The sequence below is a fragment of the Panulirus ornatus genome, chromosome 19, assembly GCF_036320965.1.
Source record: "Panulirus ornatus isolate Po-2019 chromosome 19, ASM3632096v1, whole genome shotgun sequence".
In the NCBI taxonomy this organism is placed as follows: Eukaryota; Metazoa; Arthropoda; class Malacostraca; order Decapoda; family Palinuridae; genus Panulirus; species Panulirus ornatus.
The window spans coordinates 46,986,986-47,000,245 of record NC_092242.1 but is presented as its reverse complement, the minus strand read 5'-3'; the positions used below and the strand labels follow the sequence as shown (position 1 = coordinate 47,000,245).

General features: G+C 37.5%; 1 protein-coding gene across 3 annotated transcripts in view; it reads right to left on the bottom strand.

The window, feature by feature from the left end:
* LOC139755486 (uncharacterized) overlaps nt 1-8,762 on the bottom strand; it is a 93,534-nt gene extending 84,772 nt beyond the window's left edge. For all 3 annotated transcript variants that reach the window (XR_011714105.1, XR_011714104.1, XM_071673824.1), the window contains exon 1: nt 8,618-8,762. The gene's annotated coding sequence lies outside the window, so the exon portion shown is untranslated. The remainder of the gene's footprint in view (nt 1-8,617) is intronic.
* Between the last annotated feature and the right edge of the window lie 4,498 nt (nt 8,763-13,260).

Sequence of the window (13,260 nt, the reverse complement as noted above, 5' to 3'; positions counted from 1 at the left end):
GAGAAGAGGATGAGAGGATAGTCACACAGAGATCAACAGTAAATCCATGACTACAAAATCTGTAATTGTTAGAGATTACAAAGAAGGGAATGGGATTCTAAGTGTATAATGCATTCACTACAACCTGCTGAGACATAAAGATATCTGTGTGCAAAGTAATATCTGTGAAATAAAGAGCTCCACATTTCATATTTTGACACTGGAAATTGGTACAGCATTTATCCCTTAACGGAGAAGAAAGTACACTGCCCACTTATTCCCTGCATGTCATAGAAGGTGACTAAGAGCAGTGGGAGAGGGTGGCTAGAAATCCAACCTTCCTGTGTTACTTTCCATAAGAATGAACAGAGCAAGGAGCCAAGTGAGTTTTTCCTCTTAGGCTCTGTCATATGTTATTGAAGCTACTTTGCTCACACAGGAAATGGCAAGCGTGTATGAATGAAAAAAGAAAAAATAATGCTTCGATAGTTCCCTTGACTTCCCATGGAAGTGTCAAAGTTTGCTTATGTAAGAAAGGAAATTCCCATTAGCAATGCCAAATGCATGAGTGTACTTAAGAGTTTTCTCTTTCCACTTTCCTTTTTATTTTCATTAAGCCAATGCACTAGAGCTCTTTAATATATGCATTAGCACAAATCAATTTGCCTGAATATCTGTTGTTCATGAATACAGTACAAGTACATACTACTGTTGATATATACTAGAACAATACAGAAATATTTCCAGGAAAATTATTTCTGACAACACTTTCTTTCATTTACTTATGTGAGTCCTAGCTGTCTGTCTAGTATTTTTGCATTACATAAAATGTGTAACTCCACAGAGAAAAAGTGTAATTATCAGAAAAAATAAAGGAAAAGGCCTCAGTTATTTTGTATCCATCTCATGGAAATTCTGGGAAGACCTGCAATGATGTTATCTATTTGCTTATTCACTTTCTCTGGTCTTAAGTTTGAATTCAAAATTTTTCCATAACATACATGTGCATATACTTCATTCTTCAGTATTGCCAGCTGGCTGCACACATCTGTTTTTGTCATCTAGATGCACTATCTGGATCATCAATTTCAGAGCTGTCATTGGCACCTTTTTCACTTTCCCATGTTTCTTTCTTCATTTTCTAGCCCAGCAAGTTTATCAGAGTCTCTTCATTTTCTAGCCCAGCAAGTTCATCCGAGTCTAAGATATTAACAATTCCCATTGTATCTTCTTCACCTTGGCTTTAGATAGGCCAGCAACGAGTTATTATCACACTCTCCAATGGCCCATGTATTTAAAAGCAACTGGCTCACTGTCTAGCATGTCTTATGTATTGCCATTTCTTAATACTATGATCTTTCATCTTCTCACCAATACCTCAGATGCAAAATTTAAGAGAGTATTGCTATAACTGTACCCTACTGTCAATATAAGTGTAGGTGCTGCTATCACAACATCCTACAGTGTATTTGTAAGAAAGAGCAAATTAAGGTGAATTTGGAAGACTATGGTGATGGCAGAGGGACTAGAGTGGTCTTCTTTCTTATGGGTGGAGCACACCAATGTATGCTCCCAAGAGGAAGGAAAGTCAGGGCTTTCTGACAAAGGAAAAATAGGTGAGCAAGGATTGTAGCTAGCTTAGAAGTACACTCCTCTAGGACTCAAGCAGGTATGCTATCTGGACCATACGCCTTGTCCACTTGGAGCTGCAAGAGTATTTAGAAGACCATCATGTGGAGAATACAGTAGATGGTATAGGTTCACTTCATGGTGATGGAAATGGTAGATTAAATGTAAAATTACCTAAAGATGAATCATAGGAAAATAAGGTACCGGAAAAAAAGTGGCTCTATCTGTTGGAGTTAGTTATAGATGGATCATGTCAAAAGAGATGAGGAAAGGTTCACTCACAGATGTAACCAGATATATATCTGTTAAAAGGCCATAAAGATATGTCAGTATAAGAAGTAAGCAATCTAGCACACTTTCTGTTCATGACAGCATGCTTAACTCTATGAAGAAGAATTTTGCAGCAATTCCAATAAGTTAAAGCAGAGTGGGTTTCAGGGGATGGAACTTCACTGACCCAGTAAACTCCATCCCTGATACAACATGTACGCAGAGAGGATTTCAGGGGATGGAAGTTCATTGGCCAAGTAAACTCTATCCCTGATACAGCAGGCATAACAGTAGGAGCAAACAAACCATGACTGGGGGGAGAAAGATTAAGATGATGGTATGAACAACTTGACCCCAGATGAGATAATCTCTCCTCTGGATCTGGCACTATAGAAGGCATCTTGGACAGTAAAGTGATGGGATCCTGAGAAAATGTTTGTGCTTTAGCTATGGAGAGCTGAAGGGAGGGTGACATCAGCAAGGGGCAGCCATCAATTGGCTAAGAAAGCAAAACCTACAACTGAGCAGAGGCCACGGTAATTTGAAATGGATTTGAAGGGTGATGAAGCCAAATCCTCTTAACAGTTTGATGAGCTCAGGAAAGAATCCTAACCCAATACTCCCAAGGAATATCTAGCAATGCACATGGCTGACAACAAGAAAACAAAAAAATTTTCACTTTACAATTTCAATATTTAACCCCTTTTAAGCTATGACAGAAAATCACATGCTAGGGATTATCAGACTACAATGTAAATTTACAGTCTATCTCTTGCAGATAAGTTTAAAATGAACAAATAGGACATGGGGCATGGAAAGTTGCCACACATCATCATCTTGGTAGGGGCCTGCAGTGCTGCTAGTGTTTCCAAGCATTCAGTTACCCACAAGCATTTATGGAATCATGATGAACCCAGAGTCCACCAAGATCTCAAAAACTTAGAGACAGCACTCTATGGAATACATCATATTTGATGAAGAACTTAACTGTGATGATGATGTAGTTGATCATACTCTTAAAGAAGAATATTTACAAAATGAGGTAATAATGGTTCTGAATCTGAGGAAATAAATCTCTACTATGAACTTGGATGGAGACATGGACACACCATACCATGTGTGTGAGCATGGGGAGCAATATGATATGCAATGGAATTGATTCAGAATGAAACTTATGTTCCTGATTTATGGGACTTTGATAAAACATCAGGGATCCAGGATAGTCAATAGTGGTACTGTTGCCTATTTTGAAGTATTTTTGATCTCAAACCAATGAATTTACTTGTGACTGAAACAAATACATAACACAAACAGATCATGAGAGATGCAGAGCTTGCAAGAGCCTCTTCAAGGTGAAAATAGAAAAATACATGTGTTAGCAAACTGCATGTGTTTGTTGCATTACCTATGCTTATACCACATATATACAAACTTAATTATTAGAGAAGAACCTCTAATTCAGTTACGAATTTACATGAAAACTATGCCACATGACCACGACCTCCTCCTTCTCCTCAAACACTGAATTTTGTAGGGAGGTACACTATTTAGAATAACATTTGACAAAAACCCTGAGACATGGATTCTCAAATTTTTTTTATCCATTTACAAACTTGGTGATTGACCAAACTTCACTATAATTCAGAGGACACCTTTCATTCAGACAATACATGCCATCAAAGAGAGACCATCTTGGTGTCAAAATGCTGTCTTGTTTGGTTGTGAGACTGGTTTTGTGATATGACTGTGTACACTGGCAGGCAAAGTGAAGTAATTATTAACAATTTAGAACTTTCTGCTGGTACTGTGAAGAAAGTGATGAATGATTACTTTGGAAAAAGCCACATAATCTATATTGACAATTGGTATACCAGTCAACTGCTTTCTCAATTCCACAGTGAAAAGAAAACTGCTTAATGTGGACATGTGATGGCAAATAAAAGGGGAATGCCACATTTAGCACCATTGCAGAGACAGGAACATCAAACTTTTGCTGCAAAAACGATGTGCACATATTAAAGAATGTAAAAATAGATTTTTGTCTGCTGGATGAACAGCTCAACTGAACATAAATCAGAATATGAGATTGGTTGAAAAATCTAAGATGCAAATCGGCATTGACAAGACTATACACAAAAATCTAAAGTGGTATTGAAAACTGTTCTTCTGGATGTCACAGTCTTAACTGCATATGATATGTTTATGACCAGACTAAAGAATTTCCATTTGTGTATCATCCACAAGCTCATGAACAAATATGGTACAGAAAAAGCTCAATTACCTGCACAACACAGAGCTCCTGTATAAATCCTTGTAAGAATTAGCACACATTTTCTAAAATCTCTGCCATCAACAGACAAAAAAAGTGCACAGCATGCTTGCTAACTACTGAGCATACCACGAAATATCCAGAAGCATTAAGACATGCTTTTGGTGTGCTGATTGCAAAGCTTGAACACATACTTTGAAGAATTTCAAACTCTGGCAAACTAATGAGAAAATGTTCATGAAATTTTATAACCTCTCCTCTTCATCCACTGATAGGTCTTTCTGTCTTTGGCTAAGGGCATTGCTAACAACCTCTGTCACTCAGTCATTCTTTCACATTTCCATTCTGATAGTACTATAGCTGCCTCTCCCATTGATAAAGCAACTCTCTTTAGTTCTCCCTTCTCTTCCAAGTCTACCTTGGATAACTAACATCTCCCTATCCCTGATGCTCCTCTTACTAATCCTATGCCCCTCCCCATAATCTCTTTTTGAACTATCCAGAGCTTTTCTCTCTAGACACAAGCAGGGATAATGGACCTGATAGCCTCCATCCATGTGTACTAAAAGAGTTCAAAAACCAGAACTTTCCCCTCTTGTAAACATGGATTGATACATCCCATCCCCAAGAAGGGTGACTGTTCTAACCATTCTAACTAGTGACCACATGTTTTGACATCTACCATTTCCAAAGTCTCTGAATTCCTCCCCAACATCTTAAATCTTATTATCTTCTCTCTGATCACCAGCATGGCTTCTGTAAGGTGAGATCCACTAATATTCTTTCCCATCTCACAAATGTCTGTTCATCATCCCTGAAAGATTTTGGGGATTCCTATTAAGTTCCTTTAGATACATCCAAAGCTTTTGACAGGGTGTGGCATCTGGGTCTCATCTCTAAGCTCTCCTCTTTTAGCTTCCTTTCCTTACGTTGCTCCTTCATATCTAGCTTTCACTCCAGTCAATCTATCTCTATGGTCACTGAAGGATCAGCCTCTCCTCCTTCCTCCATCAATAGCAATTTCCCTCAAGGTTCCACCCTGTCTGTTACACATTTACTCCTTTCTATCAACTATTCACTATCTTCTACAAATATCCAAATGCACTAATAAGCTGGCAATTCTACATCCTTAAAATCTGCTCCATCTTCTCTCAATCGACCTACATCTCATCTTGAGCCAACTCCCTCAATAACCTCAGAATTGGGCAGGATGTCTCAGTGGCATAGATGAAATCTGGTTAAGTTGATGCTTCCAAGACCCAGTTTCTGTCTATGTTTATACTGAAAATTCTTCACGACTTTCCCATCTCTTTTGATTGAACTGTAATTCAAAATTCCTCACAACTTTCCTCTCTCCTTTGATGGATCTGTAATTCAAAATTCCTCTACTTTCCCCTTTCCTTTAATGGATCTGTGATTTCACCTCTGAAGTTAATGAAAATACTTGGTATTACTGTAGCATCCATACTTTCTTGGAAACCCCAAAGAACGGAAACAGCCTATTTGCCCCTACGAAATTGGGAGTTCTGTTTAGATGTCAAAATTTCTTTTCTTCCAAACAGTTCCTCCTTTTATACAAAGGATTGATGTGTCCTTGCACACAGTACTGCTCTCACATCTAGTGTGATTTGGCTCAGCAAATTCAAGTCAAAAGCAGTCTAACTTATCAACTCTCCCATGCTAACTTTAATACTTGACCCACTTGCCCCTATGCCGTTAAGCTGGTTCACTTTCCCTCTTCTATAAGTATTACTTTGGGTTTTGTTCCGGAGAGCTGGCTGCTTGTGTGCCCCCCACAAAAGCTAGACCACACAATACTCAGCGAGCTGCTGCGTCACATGATTATTGTGTGGTTGATAAATGTTTCTTTCCCTACACCTCGAAGCTTTGGAACTTTCAACCCAATCGTGTCTTTCCCTGTAACCATAACTTGGTATTTTCAAGAGAGGTTTTTCACCTACAAAATTTGTAAGTACTTTTCCTTGTCTCTTCCTCTTTTCATTAACCTTCTTTTGTTTCAATTAAGGCCCGACTTTGATATGGACTTGTGTTCATCAAGACTAATCATCACATGCACAAAAAAAAGTAAATAAGTCAGTGTAATTGCAGGCATAGGCATCATGAAATCATTATACAATTTACCGCAAAACATGATGATATGATTATAAGCATGTTCAATGTGAATTTCTCTTATTGTTCCAACTGCATTATTTGTAAAAAGAACATACTTTGTTAACAATAAGTCAATTTCAAGTACATAATATAAATGAAAATTCATATCACTATTAGAATGACTGAGTGTAATACATGTTGTAAGGAATATGAATAATCTTTCTCTTTTTTGAAAATACCTGATAATATACTTATGCAAAAGCATACTTGGCAACCGCAAAGCATTATGTGGCATCTTTTCACCTGATTATCTCCCTTGTCTTGGCAAGATTATCAGCCAACCACTGGTTCCTTTCATAATTGCATGATATGGTAAATTTGAAACATCTATCTTTTGCCATTTCTATTTCAGTTCTGTAAGAAATATTTTTCTATTTCAAATTACATTTTTCTTTGTCTTTAAATACTTATCAAACTGTGTTTTACCAGCTCATACAAAAACATCTTCAAGCAATTTAGATGGAACACACTGCATCATTTTGGTATATCATGAGGTTTTATCACACTGTTTAACACTTACCGCTATCTTGGCAATAAACTCCCACAACAAGTTTCTTTCATTGCTTATGCATAAAAATGATTTTCTTTTACTTTCCTATCTTCATATTTACAGTGTATACCAGTCTTTAAGGAAATTGATCTGGTGGGAGCACTAATGCAAAATAATTTTGGTAACTGATCAGTTTTAATGCAAAATAGTTTTGGTAACAGATCAGTTTCATTGTGCTTTACTATTCTTGTTGTAAGTAAAAATTTCATTTCCTGTAGTATATAAACAAAATTTCTCATGACATTCAATAAAGTGTATACATATAATTCATATTTATCACCCGATATGAGATCTAACAACTCTAACTACAAAGTGGGCAGGGATCTGAAGTAGAGATAAACAGTAGGGTAATCATATAAAAAAAAAACAAGTGTAACAAAGGACCTAACTTCATCTGACTTGCCTACCCAAGCAAACCATCCCTAACTTAAGCCATGTCTACCTTGCCCAAACCACATGTACCTACCCTGGTACAGAAACCTTCCTAAAGTTATGAATAGTCTTTGATAACCTAGTATTGAGTAAAGTACCTTAAAAAGGCAGATTAAGCATACTCTATGTGTGGCACCACAGTATTTGCAGAAGAGGTGGCCCTCTACCTTCTAGAAAAAATATTTTTGAAAATCATTTTAAATCTTAAAAACCTTATCATGATTGGTACATTTCTATAATTTTTCTCAAATCTAAGTATGAATGTAGCATATGAAAAAAATATACTTACAGTAGAGTATCATTTTTAACTCCTAAATGAACTAAATCAACATGAATCAGGGATTAAATTTTCTCTTCAATGAACAAAATGACAAACATTCATTTTCTATTATAAAACTAGTTTTTGAAAAAGCTTGTCTTTTATGAATGTAAACTGAATTTCTTATGACTCTTAGTTCACAAACTTCCACATCTACTACCCATCATCTAACAAATTCAAAATCCCTTTAAAATATTCAATCTCCACTTCATCAATTCTTTGCCTGTTACCACTTCCAATTTGCTCCCTTGTTCTCCACACACTACACACCTTCTAGACCCCTTGCCACCTCCCCTTGTATATCTCCCAGTCTCTGACACTCCTTCGCTGTAGGTAATGCCCATACAATTCTGTTTTCTCTTTCTTTTACAACTTTCTCATCCCACCACTCACCAACCTTTCTCACAACCCACTATCTGAATGCAACACTCAAGGTGAGGGGCCTGAGGATTGGCTAAATGCCTGCATAGTGCCACTGTATAGAAGCAAAGTAAACGAAAGTGAATATTCGAATTACGAAGGTATGATTTTTCCGAGAATACCTAGGATGGTATATGGGAGAGTGGCGACTGAGGGGTTAGTGGCAACAGGCAATCTGGACGGCATAGTGTTATTTAATCTTAAGGTTTGTGACATCTGCCCCGAAAGGACCTAACGCTCTACGTGTGTGCCGCTCAACTTTATTGCATTATATAAACATGTATTATCAATGACTTTATTCGTAAAAAAATAATCTATCATTAACGATAATCATTCTAAGTATTGTGGGCCGAGATCTATAGGCCATCTGTCTGTCAATTATTTCGTTTGTAGCTTTAATATGAATTAGCCTTTCTGTATCCACGTATGTTCTAAAGCTGAATAAGACATTACACAAATTATCAATTACTGCATCCTCATTATCTAAACATACATATATAATTAACGGTGGGACAAGAGACACGGGCAAATGTGAAACTTATAAAACTGTTATTTGTGCATGAAAGCAAATCCTTACCTGATAATAGATTTCCGTTATTGCCTTCACAAACTAATACAATAATCTGATAAACCAACACAAACACGACTTTTAGAGAGAAACACGAACTGTAAACATTGAGCTGGAAGTGTTGTTGTTGTGAGGGTAGTACTCTTGGCTGCCAGAGTTGCCAACTTAAAATTTTTGAAGGCGCTAGATTCACTCACGAAAAGCGCTAAAAAGGCGCTAAACTTACTGAAATGACAGCGAAAAAATGCGCTTCGAATCATTTCTGCTCTTTGACTTGCCATATTATAAATCACGGATACTACTAATTGCTATAGCACTAACACTCACCATTATTCCAAATTTTCTAATTCCCAATCCTCAATCTCTTCGTCCTCAGTGTCCTAGAGTTGTAGTGGTCTACATGAGGGTCCGAGGGTTGTAGTGGTCTACGAGAGGGTCCGAGGGTTGTAGTGGTCTACGAGAGGGTCCGAGGGTTGTAGTGGTCTATGTGAGGGTTTTAGGGTTGTAGTGGTCTATGTGAAGGTTCTAGGGTTTTAGTGGTCTATGTGATCGTCCTAGGGTTGTAGTGAGGGTTGTAGTTGCTGCTGCGATGACTCGTATGCTTTCAATGACCCAATGTTTTTCAGTATTCCCTTGGGCAGTTCATAATCATAACAGCAGTTTCCATTTCTTCTTAGTCTACTTCGAAGCTTTGACTTCACGATGTTCATGTGACTGAAGATACGTTTTATATCAGCGTTGGAGTGAGGCAATATCAGCACAGTCAAAGCCAACTTAGAGAGGTCGCTGAAGAGATTTTCTTTTGTTTCCACAATACACGATGAAGCTTCCTCCGCTGGAACTCAATGCGAGTAAGATTGTATTCGTTATCAGTACACATCTTTGCTAATACTAGTATTCCAGGCTTTATGGGTTGCAGATATTCACTTGCACACAGTGATGACATTGTAACACTTGGACATTGTCTGGCAAACGTTGACGAAGCTGTTTAACCCACTCCGCTGCAAACTATATTCCTCGAACATCTTTTTCATCAGGAAACTTACATTGTGCCACTCCTTTTCAAACTCGTACCCCAAGTACGGATGTGTGTCTAAGTAATTCTTTACTGAGCATCCTTCCTTTAATTTTCTGCCTGGGATGAGGACCTTAGAAACTATGATCATGTAGCAGCTTGGTTGGATCCTTTACCTCCGATTCAAATGTCTCTTTTCACCATGTCTTGCCGTTTCAGAGTCTCAGGTTCAACCCATTGCTGCAGTATTCTAACAACAGCTGATTCAATTGACAGCCATCGAGTCTGGCTTAGCTATATCAATTCTAATGGAGCTTGACCATCATTGATCAAAGAAAAGATCTTGCTTGGCGAATGGCAGAGTAGAAGGACCAATTATACAGGTCTCTCTGATCACAAGATTCAGGTTCCTAGAGAAACACTTCGTTGCAGCAAGACACAGCTAGCTGTAGAGAATGACACACACACACATGATCAGGATCAGATAACTTCTAACTTGAGTTTAGCATACACTCCACTGTTAACACCTGTCATCACAGAAGCATTGTCGGTGTCAAATGGTAAAAGAATTTGTAATTTCAACCAATTATTTTTCAATGACTTCTTGATGGCACCACGTACCCCATTAGCATTAGTCAGTCAGGTAAACAAGGTCGAAGAAAGTCATTACAATCTTCTTGCTTTCAGAATAGAACCAGATTGCGATACATAATAGAGGATACACTTCTGATTGTCTATATCACTTTTCAAGTCTCTTAAGATGCGGCAATCACATTGCACACAATTGCACTACACTTCGACCTTTTTATCTTGAAATTCTTGCATCGTTTACTGTCTGCAGATCGTGCTTTGCACAGCTCACCGAGATGATCAGCACACGTGATGAATTTTTTTTCTTGCAACGAATAGTGATGAATTTCGTTGTCTCCTGTGTGTCATCACTCACCTTTTCAAATGGAATTATGATTTGTCTTTGAGTACTGAATGACTCTTCAGCTTTCTTGTGTTTAGCTGTTTTGCTGTGTCTTTCTGTGTCACTAAGTTTGGCAGACAATGGACAATGGCAGTACTTGCAAAGACATTTTGTATCATCCCCTCTACTCTTCTTAACCACTTTTCATATATGGGGTCTTTCAACCACTCTGCTCTAAAATGTTCAGTATATTTCTTACTCATTTTGTGTTCGTTAAATGTAATGGCCTGCACACACACAATCAGCAATGTTACTGTCCTTCATAGCCAACGGATAGTTCTGTCACCACGGAGAGTCCGACTGAACCTAAAGTGAACGGGGAACTTGATGAGGGGGAGCCCGCAGGAATACACCCAAACTGAACCTGTTCAAAGAATTTTTGAACTTGTTCATTTCGATGAAGATGAATTACGCGCAATATTTGTATTGTTTTCCTTATCTAATAGGTTCCAATTAAACTTCCTAAATCAAATTAACATATTTCATTTAATGCTTGAATTCCTCATTGATTGAAATAACACAAGTTTGGCGTTAAATGAATAAATATAAGAGGCACCGAAAAGAGCGCTAAGGCGCTAAATACGAAATCTAGACGCTATCTCTATAAAATGCGTTAGATATAGCGTCAAAAGCAACCGTAGCCTGTCGCCAAATGACACCAACTAAGATGCTGTCACTCAAGTAAGTTGCTAATTTGCGGTTTTGTTTTTGACTATTGCGTGTAAAACATTAGCTTATTATCATTCTGGGCTACGTAACACGTACACTATATTTAATGTTTGTCACTATAAACTATTTTTACGTCCACAGGTTAGATAAAGTACATTTACCACACACACACTAACATGGTTAAAGAGACAAACCATCTGCTGGCAAGTACTGCATTAGCATGCAAGTATGTACACATGGATAAGGAAGTGCTTATCAAGCTGATGATATTCTACTTAAAGCCAAAACTAGATTAGTCTTTTCAGGTTGTTCACCGCACCTAAAAAAAAAATAAAAAAAAAGAGAGGTATTAAAGAATGAACAGATGATATCAGAATGACGATGGCTAAGGTACAGGAAAAGGATAGAGGCTTTCATTTGCCACCTTGGAAGAGAGAAGGTGAGAGGTAACCAGATCACAACTTTTTTCATAACATGTTGATGACATAGAAGGTGATAGTTCATCAAGAGATATAAGGAGAGTAGTCAGCGGATATAACATAAAATCAAGCAAGAAACGTGTTAGAAAAATGATGTACAGAAGTTTTTCAGTGTTACAAAAGTGGTGGTAGATGAATGGATTAAGATGATGAAAGACATGGTTAATGCAGACAGCATGCATAAATTTTAGATGTTGGAGTAACAATAGAGGTGTAGTACTAGAGAATATTCAAGATGTGTGGCCCCACGAGTGTAAAACACCTATAAATGCAAATATGGTAATTACACAGGTCTAAATCGAATGCCATGTGTGCTGCCGTCTTCTTTGAGTCAGTTTGTCTAAAGTACTGGCATTCTTAAGGAGCTCTAGTTTTTAAGATGGTAAGTAGCACTGGGAAAGTGAACAAGTTTAGCTAAGTTTCTGTATGAAAGTTCAGCTGACTTGGAATATAGTGTGCTAACAAACTTCATTACTGTCACTAGTATATTTTAGAAGATCAGTTAAAGTACCAAGAACAGTTAATCATAATTAGAAAAGCAAGGAAGAGACCAGACAGAGAGATGAATGATGAACCACCAGAGAACAATGATTTGATTTTCTTTGAAATTGTTAAGAAGCATAATCAGAAGGCAACACAGCTAAAGAAGGACTGAAAAAAAAATTGAGGAATCATTTCAAGGATCATAAAGGATGTTATGTTATGAGACAGGATCTTAGGGATCTAAGACTATCAGTTGTTGTAGGGAAACGAGGATGAATTCATTAAAAGTCAAGTAGAGTCTGACTGATTTTCCCAAATGTCATAAAAGCTGTTCGGTTAAAGAAAAGGACTGAAACGTAAGCTGAATAATGTATAAGTAATAGTGGATAGGAAGGAACAGAAGGAGCACTTTCGGCATCCGATCAACAGGACAGAGCATGAAGAGTGATGCAAAGTAACATAGACCGGTTTTAAACAAGCAGAGGTACATAGAGTATTGAGTGAAGCTGCTGAAAGACTATTATGCACTGTTAGAGATGAAGCTATTAAGGATGCTTATGTTATAGTTAATGGAAGGTTTAGAAAAGTACAAAACATACAAGACAAATGGTTTTAGCTAAAAAAAAAAAAAAAAAAAAGAGAGATTCAAGAGTAAATCATAGACACAAAAGTTGACAATTCAACGCTGAAAAATCTAGCTGAAAAAGTGGGTGGCACCAAAAGCAGAAAGATTGTCAAAGCAGGATGGCTGTAGACGTAACTCACTGGTTATTTTCAGTTTGAAGGAAGAATATGCACCAAATACCGAATAAAGGGGAAAGAAAGAAGATGTATATTAAAAGATTACTGGAGGCTGCAGAAACGCTAGATGCAGTTTGTCACAAAAAAAGAAAAGAACTGATGAATATAATTAAGAACTGAGGGAGTGATCAGTTATGTGCGCCTAGCAAGGAGGTACTTAGGCGAGCTAAGAAGCTTAAAAGTGGATGGAGTTCACTGAGATACTTATAGAATGTGGTTAGTCAAGCGAGGA